The sequence below is a fragment of the Solanum tuberosum genome, unplaced genomic scaffold (genome assembly GCF_000226075.1).
Source record: "Solanum tuberosum cultivar DM 1-3 516 R44 unplaced genomic scaffold, SolTub_3.0 scf00007, whole genome shotgun sequence".
Classification (NCBI taxonomy): Eukaryota; Viridiplantae; Streptophyta; class Magnoliopsida; order Solanales; family Solanaceae; genus Solanum; species Solanum tuberosum.
In genome coordinates, this window is record NW_006238933.1 from 3765435 (window position 1) to 3775579 (window position 10145).

Here is a 10145-nt window from a genome sequence, read left to right on the forward strand (position 1 = left end):
TCTCCCGTCAATATAATAGGCCAGGTCATCTAAAGTAACCTCATGAGATGGAAGCTCCCCGAATCCATAGTTTTTCTATAAAAAATTGAAGAATTGGTGTGAATCCATTCTACATTGAAGAAAGAATAGAATATTCATTGATCAAATCATTCACTCCGTAGTCTGATAGATCTTTTGAAGAATTGATTAATTGGACGAGAATAAAGATAGAGTCCCATTCTACATGTCAATACCGGCAACAATGAAATTTATAGTAAAAGGAAAATCCGTCGACTTTAAAAATCGTGAGGGTTCAAGTCCCTCTATCCCCAAAAAGACTATTTAACTCCCCAACTATTTATCCGACCCCCTTTCCTTAGCGGTTCCAAATTCCTTATCTTTCTCATTCACTCTATTCTTTTAGAAATGGATTTTTTTTCTAAGCGTAAATGGCTTTCTCTTATCACAATTTGATATCTATGATACACATAGAAATGAACATCTTTGAGCAAGGAATCCCTAGTTGAATGATTCCCGATCAATACAATATCATTACTCATACTGAAACTTACAAAGTCATCTTTTTGAAGATCGAAGAAATTCCCCGGCTTTGATAAAATTTTTTAATCGACTTTTGTCCTTTTAATTGACATAGACCCCAGTTATATGATAAAATGAGGATACTACGGAAAGGACTGTAAATCCTCATGTTAGCGGTTCCAATCGAGATTGGGAATAGCCGGGATAGCTCAGTTGGTAGAGCAGAGGACTGAAAATCCTCGTGTCACCAGTTCAAATCTGGTTCTTGGCACATGATTAATTTGTATGGGTCTCTCTTCCCTAGAATTAATTTCTAATTAATTGATATGACCTATTCGAAGCTGCCACCGGTATGCGAATGATGCATATTTTTTTATAGTCTAGATTAGAATAATAGCTTTATCCAGTTTGGCGAGATATACCCCATCTAGAACATAGATGGGTAGAGTTTCTTAGATAAAGTATCTAAAAGAATTGGATTTATCTCCTCTTTTTTTTCTCCTCTTGTTCAAACGAATTTTGAATACGTAATACATATTAGAGTCGAATCTGAATCTAGGGGGGGTTGAAATAGACAAGATTCAGCTTCAGATCCAAAGAAATAGAATCCGATATTATCTCATTTGTTTGTCTTTTCTTTCATATTCGATTTCTTTATTCTAGATTTCTCCATTCCTTCCTATATGCCTTTTCTAGAACCCGTCTAAGTAATGTGCGCACTACAAAGTTCACGATGAAGAACTCATTGGTTCATCCTATTGGTGTGACCCATCCTAAAGAAGTATCTTCCAAATAAATGTGACAACTCCAATGAATCCCTAATTGTCTTTTGTTGTTAGGCTTAATCTATAACAAAACGTGCAATCCTTGAATATCTGAAATTGTCTAAGTGGAAATAGCTTTCTATCATTCAATGAGCATCTTGTATTTCATAAAAAATTGGGGGCAATATAATCCTTACGTAAGGTCCATCCTATCCAACTTTCAGGCATTAAGATACGTTCAAGAGTGGATGATTATCGTAAGAGATTTCCAACATATCATATGATTCTCGTTCTTGAAAATCCACGCTTTTCCAAACCCAGAAAAACAGACGGTAATTCTAGGATTCCTCCTGGAGGCAAATACTTTTATGCATAGCTCTTCTGGTTGATCCCACATCATCCTCTATTCTCGTAAGATGATACACACTAGCTAACAGCCCGCCAGGCGCTACATCATAGGCACATTGAGAGCGTAGATAGTTGTACCCATATACATAAAAAATGACAGCAATGGAATGCCAATCCTCGGGCTTTATTTGTAAAGTCTCTATTCCTTGGTAATCAAAGCCCAAAGATCTATGAATTAGCCCATGCTTGACTAGCCAAGTAGATAAACGACCCTGCGTCTCTTTTATCTCTCCCGCATTTTTATTTGTATAAGTATTTCATATGCACCCATATATGGAGGAATAAAAAATGATCGCCTAATTCATTCAAGCTCAAGACTCAGAATACTATGAGCAAATGGTGACAATGGGTGCAAAGACATTGCTGAAGTTATCAAGGCTGGAGAAATGATTGAAGACGGTCTCAAGACTGGCAGAATAGCAAGTTAAACCTCATCTAAGATTGCTAATAGGGCCCATCAAACTGGTTCCTTTGGAAAGAAAAAGGTGAAAGAAGTTATGATGTTAACGACTCGAGGAACTACCTCATATAACAATCAACCACCTCCAGGATATCCTGATTCACAATACTATGTTTGCAATAATCAAGCAATATTTCATTCTCCACGACCAATGCAAAATCCTCGAAACAATGTACCTCATCCCAATTTTGAGAAAAAGCTTCCCCGAGTTTTCACTCCATTGAGTGAGACACGTACTCAACTTTTTGAGAGATTGAAAGATGTGGGAACACTGAATCCAGTGGAAGCCAAGACTGTGAATACTTCAGCCGATTGGTATGACCCAAATAAGCATTGTGCTTATCACTGAAGAGTTGTTGGGCATGATAGCGAGTAATGTATCACTCTCAAACACAAAATTCAAGATCTAATTGATAACGAGGTGGTCAAAATTTCTCAAGGTCCACCGAATGTGAACATCAATCCACTACCCAAGCACAGAGAGTAGTGATCTGTAATGAACTATATCTGACCAGAATTCTCAAGAATGAGATACGTAGGCGGCCCATGTCGGCTTCAGTCACCCTTTTATCCCTTTTTAATGTTTCCTTATACTTGAACTACGTTCGACCTGAATTCTCACGAATGAGATATGTAGGCGGCCTATGTTGGCCTCAGTCGTTTCCTTAAATTTTTCTATTCTCGTTAATCCTTGAGATTGGAACTACCTTCAACCTGATTTCTGCTCAGCGGGATACGTAGGCGCCACACCGACTTGGTCATATTCCCCGTAAGTTTTTCATTTCCCTTTATAATAAAAACTGGGGAAAATTTTCCAGAGGATCTCAAAATTTGTTAGAAGAGGAATTTTTTCAACAAAATAGAATCAAGGATCACATCAGAGTTACAACTGGGGCAGTTCACTCAAAAATTCAACAAAAGACTACAGAAAGTTCAAATGTTATATTATGTTTTAAACCGGGGCAGAATTTGTGAGGAGGTCCTCAAAAATTCCATCAAACGACATTTCAAGACCAAACAAGCTTGTAATCCAGAAGGCAAAAGAGCATCAAGATGGCAAGGCAAAGCCAACATGAATCAGTCTCTCAAAACTAAGAATTTTTCTTTGGATGCAGGAACTACAAAGTTACAAGGCATCATTAGACCCACATTGGCCTCGTCATAGCTCAGATGATCTCTACTCTTATTCATCTTCTAAATTTGTTTCCTTCAAATTTATTATGACTTACACATTCTCAATTCTACAGATGGAATAGGTTGGCACAATGGCGAAGGCCTTAAGACGTTATCCAGGCTAAAATAAGCTGAACAACTTCATCCTTAATTTATCTTTTGTTATATGATTTACTTTGAAAATTTTATTTTGTTACTAACTCACGACTGAGTTTTGCATGTATCATTACCAGAATTAAAGGCAAAATTTCATAAGATCTTTTGATGTTTTGAATGATCAAATCTGATATTCACCAGAAAAATGGCAGGAGCCAACCTTATTCAAATTCTATTATGAAGGATTTCCGACACCAAGGATTCAGTCCAACAAGCTGAATCTTATTCTCTATTTTGCGTTGACGAAAGTTGTCTTCCGTTATTTCAAATCTTTTGCCCATTTTAAGGCAAATTTCATTATTTCTCTCCTAGAATTCTTTTAGGTTTCAGGTTTGAACTACGTCAGACCTAATTTCTTGTTCCATCTAGATACGTAGGCAATCCTATATAAGGATTCTGTCTTCTAACTGTTTTAAACTACAGACCTCAGAGGAAACTGGGGCATGTTTTTGAATCAGTCATTCTTCATTTCTTGCAAATTATTTTAGTTAAGTAACCTTGGACGAGAAAGAGGTGTAACTTTTTGAAATAGTTCAAAGTTCTCAAAATCTTCCTTCAACTTCAAGTCTCAAAGATATCTTTTATCAAACCAATCTTCTCTTTATAAGAGATTCCAGACTTAAAGTAGGGATGCACGTTATGTAACATCCCTAATCGGCCATTAGTGCTTTGTTTCAACGTTATAAGTTCTCAAAGCGCTCTTCCAGAATCTCACGTTCTCTATGGCTACCAGATCGTCATAACGCGTTTAAAAGTCTTTACATTTATCAATCTTTCTGTTCTTAACTAACAATTTTTTCATGTGCGCAGGGACGATGAAGTTTTAATGACAACTAAAGATGTTATCGGCTTCACAAACTACTAGAAGCTAATCAAATTACTATGTTATAACATAACTCCCTATTTTTGAGATTTGTTCTTTATCATTAGGGTATTATATTGGAGTGTCGCTTCCTTCAAAGCGACACATTATTATTGGAGAGTCACTTCCTTCAACGTGACATATTAAATTATTATTGGAGAGTCACTTCCTTCAATGTGACACATTAAATTATTATTGGAGCGCCACTTCCTTCAACACGTTAAATTATTATTGGTGCGTCACTCCCTTCAACGTGACACGTTATTATATAGGAGCGTCACTTCATTCAACGTGACACGTTAAATTATTATTGGAGCGTCACTTCCTTCAACGTGACACGTTATTATATTGGAGCGTCACTCCCTTCAACGTGACACGTTATATTATTGGAGTGTCACTTCATTCAATGTGACACATTATTATATTGGAGGGTCACTTCCTTCAACGTGACATGTTAAATTATTATTGGGGCGTCACTTTCTTCAACATGCCACATTAAATTATTATTGGACTGTCACTTCCTTCAACGTGACATGCTATAGTATTGGAGTGTCACTTCCTTTAACGTGACACGTTAAAATTATTATTGAAGCGTCACTTCCTTCAACGTGACACATCAAATTATTATTGAAGTGTCACTTTCTTCAGCGTGCCATGTTAAATTATTATTGGAGCATCACCTTTCTAAATGTGACACTTTATATTATATTGAACAATCATTGTCCTCAATGTGACACATTAATATTATATTGGGACAATACCTCCCTTAAGCGCAACTTATATTATATTGTGATGCCACTTCTTAAAAAATGAAATGTTGGGATGTCACCTCCTAAAAAGTGACACATTGGGATGTCACCTCCCTAAAACTGACACGTTATATAATGTTATTGAATCATCACATCGTTCAAATTGACACACCATTTTGGATCACCACTTCCTTCAAGAGCAATACACTTGAATCTGGATCATCATCTCCTTCAGTATGACATATAAAACCAGGTTTGCACAAATTATATTTGTATTTATGTTACATTTTCTACTAACAATCTTCTCCAGATTTTGCGACAAATAAAGTGGACTACGTCAAAATAGGACGCAACACAACGTGGAATTTTTCTTAGCAGCGAACTGGGACATAATCCAAAGAGGAATATCAAACTCTTAGCACGCGAGTTGAGGAGCGACTTCCACCACAATCCAACCACATCCCTATCCAAAGGCGTGTGGGTATTTTCTTGGGTTTAATAGTTTCAGTTTCGCCTTCACTGAAAATTTCAACTCTCACTGGAGGAAAATTTTCAAATTCATGTGACAATACACCTAGAGCTTTGGAAGTTATGTCCATGTAAGTTCTTAAATATGGGTGTCAAGGGCCCCACATTCATAGTTGAGATGTTTGCAAGCCTCTTTTTCATGTTTAATTAATTTGTCACTCATCCTTAAGCTAATGGTTATTTCCGCATAAGAGATTTCCTTTTCAACCGATTGAGTCGAACTACAAGCAGCCTGATTCCCAAAGTTAAGGGATATGTAGGCAGACTTAATGTTGAAAACTCGACTGTACTCCAACAATTCTGTCATCACTCCGTTCTCGAGCTTTTCGGTCTCTCCATACTTCGACACTGAAATAGCTTTTGCATTCTTCCATAATTGTGCATTAAATCAAGCATCTTTCGAACAACAAGTGGCCTGAGTTTTCATGTAACCTGAGATATGTAGGAAACCCAATACCGGGGTCCGGTCATGATTCCTCAAAATCCTTATAATTAACCATTCCAAAGAGATGAATTAGTGGACAGACAAAATTAGATTCGTCAATTTTATTTTCCTCGAATCTCTTTCATCCATCCAGTCAAACGAGGGGCAGTTGTTGACACCCAATTTTGACCATCCACAATTTAATTAATTTTCAAGTTTCTTAAATTTCAAACAAATTGAAGTAATTGTTTGGGAAAAAAAATCAAAAATACTTTTGAAATCATTTTCAAGGCAATTTTCCATTTTTACTATAAAATATATCTCTATATACTTAAAATATATACATTTATATAATTTTTCGATTTGAATAAATAGTTAGTAAATCGATTTACCAAAAATAGAGTTTTAATTAAGTACGCATCTTATTTCCTTTAAAACTGATCACATTTTAATAAAGATCTTTCTTTTTGAAATAATTATTTTGTGTTGTCGAAGTTAAGAAGCTTAAATAATTAATTAGATTCATAATTTATCTAGTTTCCATTTTATCGAATTTGAACTAAAACAATTCGAATTTGGTGAAAATGTGAACCAAGGGACCTATTCCCTCTTGAAATTCTTTTAATTCAATTGGTCCTCTAAACCAAGAAAAATCAGCAAATACTTGACCTAGTTTCAAAGATCTGACCCACCCCCTTGTTCTTGAACCCAAGTCCTCTAGACTTTTCTCTTCCTCTTTCTCAACAAAAGAACAAAATGCACCAGCAACCTTATGAATTCTAGGTCCCAAGTGGTTATGCCTCCTCAAATTTCCATTTCTGTCCTTCGGTCCCGTACGTTTGAGCGTGCTTGGCACGAGATTAAGGGCAGGCTTCCAAGCATTCACCAACGGTACTATCCTCTCAAATTATCTTATTCTTTTTTCCAATTTGTTAAAAAATGGTACAATTCGTACAGTCTCCTGCTCATACACCTTATCCACTCCATAAAATTGGAAATTTTGGCCTCTCCCACATCGTTTTTCAAACGAATTTCAATTTGCAATAGTCTCACATCGAGATTTCGTCCATTTTGGGTTTCTATATAAACCCACCCCATTCACTGTTCAAAGGGAGAAGTTTTGAAACCTAAGAGTACTTGTAGGATTTATAGAAAGAAATCGACGAATTGTGTACCTTATATTTTGCAGCGGAAAATAGACGAAATCCTTTTCTTTGAAGAATTGCTCCAAGCCAAACTTGAATCTCAAGGAAACAAGGTAAATGAGTCACAAATTAAATATCTTTTGTTAGTGTCTTTTTCATAGAAATGTTTGTGTTCAGAGTGTTTTGTTTTTCTCTGTTTTTCTTCTTCTGTTTCCAGAGCATAAAGTTTCTCTATTTAAAAATAAAGGTTTGTGTACGTTGGAGCAGTTCCATAGTAACTGTTCCCACCCCTATTTTTAAATTGAGACTTATTTCCTTTTTACAGATAACATTTTGGTTTGGGTCGGGTCGATCCATATGGGCGATCCATGACCCAAAACTTACATCCCCCACTTCGCACATGGTGGATAAGACACAAGCGAACACAACATCAACTAGACACACAATTCATACAATAAATAGTTCATGCGACCTGTGAGCATCAAGAGCTTACCCTTAAGGTTTTACAAGCCCCAAATAGAAATCCAATCACTTGTGGAAGGAATTCAGTACTTATATAAGAATAATATTACTCACAATACCCCACACTTCATTCACTACTTCAATAGTTACTTATTTGATCCCTCATCCTCTGAAGGATATTAACTCGAGTTCATATTTAACTTAATACACACAATCACATTCAATACCAATATGGTTAGTGCAATAGCCGGCTTGTGTATATAAGTTTATTATTCAGTTATTTGTCTTTCCTTTCTACTCGAATCTATCTGCTCCTATTAACTACTTTCCTAGACATGCACTGCATTGCCGAATCATTCATGGCTATTAGTAACATGTTAAAGTAGCAACATCGATTGAAACTTTAAGAAACAATGAAAGGTCAAAGGGTATTTCATTGAAAAATCAATTCAACTTTTTTGGGTCTCACACAATGAAGAAGCAGGGAATATTCTTTCATTGACCCATTGATCGCTTGACACACGTGGTATGAAACACGTGTTACGATGTTTTCATCTTATACTGGTGTATGTGTCTCATCCTTCTGATTATCCAACAAAGTACATACCTAGATCTAAACACCTCAAGATGTTTAACCCCAGTTTCTCTTTTTTAGTAATCGTTAATCTCATTTTCATAGAGAAACATTTGTCTGGCTCATAAAACAAGTCATAATATGGTGGTGAAACTTATCTCTTCACGTTTCTCGACGTAAGAGGTGATTGCTCGTGTGAGAAAGCCAATCCTGCGGCTTGTTCGACACACTTTATTTCTTATAAAATATCACATGCATACTACATTTGAACATAAATTAAATAGTTTTATATAGAAGAGAATATTATTACAATCAAGTCATTTTACAATAATGAAATATCATCATACTCTACGTAAACCTAGAGCCTTAACATGTTTTTAAACAAGTCTCTAGAGATGTCCTTCATAAAAGGATCAACTATCATTTCACATGTAGGAATGTATAAGTTATTTCTCCACTTGCTATTACGTCTCTCACAAAGTTATACTTGATGTGTTTGGTCTTGTTGTGATACTTAGGATCCTTTGTGTATGCGATAGCCGCTTGACTATCACAATATAAAATCATGGGACCCTTAGAATTCTTTGCAATACTCAAATGCTAAAATAATCTCTTTAACCAAACAACTTTTTGTACTGCAGACGCACAAGCCACAAATTCAGATTCCATGGTTGAAAGAGATGTGCAAGTTGGATTATTACTTTTCCATGAAATAGCACCACCATCTAGTAAGAAAGCATAACCAGATGTTGATTTTCTATCATCCCGATCACCAGCCCAATCATCATCTGTATAACCTCTTATGAATAAATCAGATCCACTATAACACAGTGTATGATCTGTAGTTCCCTTCAGGTATTGGAATATTCTCTTTACTGCTTTCCAATGATCTCTTCCAAGATTGGATTGATACCTGCTAACTAGACTCACATCATAACAAATATCTGGGTGAGTACTCATCATAACATACATCAAAATCTCGATAACACTAGAATAAGGAACTTGAGACATGTCTTCCTTTTCTTTTTTCGGTCTTTGGACACATTTCAAGGCTTAAAGATTCACCCCTTGCTATATGAGTATCCATGGATTTGAAACTATTCATTCGAAAACGTTCCAATATTTTCTTTATATAAGTTTCTTGAGATAAACTAAAAAATTTCTTGGAACGATCTCTTTGGATCTTAACACCCAATATATAGTCTGCTTCACCCATATCTTTCATATCAAATGATTTTGAAAGCCATGACTTGACAGTTTTCACATATTCCAAATTATTTCCAGCTAATAAAATATCATATACGTGAAGTAAAAGAACTACAAAATTTCCATTGGACTTTTTCACATAGATGCAATGGACTTCATCGATCATGGTGAATTCAAATGACATCACCTCCTTATGAAATCTCAGATACCACTCCTTGAAGATTGCTTTAGGCCATAAATTGATCTTTTCAATTTACATACTTTCTTTTCTTGACTTTTAACAACGAAACCAACTAGTTGTTCCATATAGATTTTCTCATTTAATTCTCCATTGAGAAAAATGGTCTTTACATCCATTTGGTGTAATTCTAGATCTAAACATGCAACAATAGCTAAAAGTAATTGTATGGATGTAAACTTCACAACTGGTGAAAAAGTTTCCTCATAGTCTATTCCAACTTTTTGATTAAAACCTTTTGCAACCAATCGTGCTTTGTGTCTTTCTATTGACCCATCCGATTTACGTTTAACTTTAAGAAACCATTTATTCCCAATAGCTTTACAATATTTAGGAAGGTCAACTAGATCCTTGACTTTGTTGGTTTTCTTGGACTATAATTCTTCTTTCATCACTTTTAACTATTCATCCCTTTCAGGGCTCGATAAGGCATATGTTACAGAATTAGGTTCATCCAATTATGTAGGAGAAACCAAG

At 35.6% G+C, this 10145-nt stretch overlaps 1 non-coding gene across 1 annotated transcript; it reads left to right on the forward strand.

Annotated features, from left to right (window-relative positions):
* The first annotated feature begins 717 nt into the window (after nucleotides 1–717).
* Nucleotides 718–790, forward strand: TRNAF-GAA (transfer RNA phenylalanine (anticodon GAA)). Its single transcript has one exon. It is a non-coding gene; the product is annotated as a tRNA-Phe (tRNA).
* The last annotated feature ends 9355 nt before the right edge of the window (nucleotides 791–10145 follow it).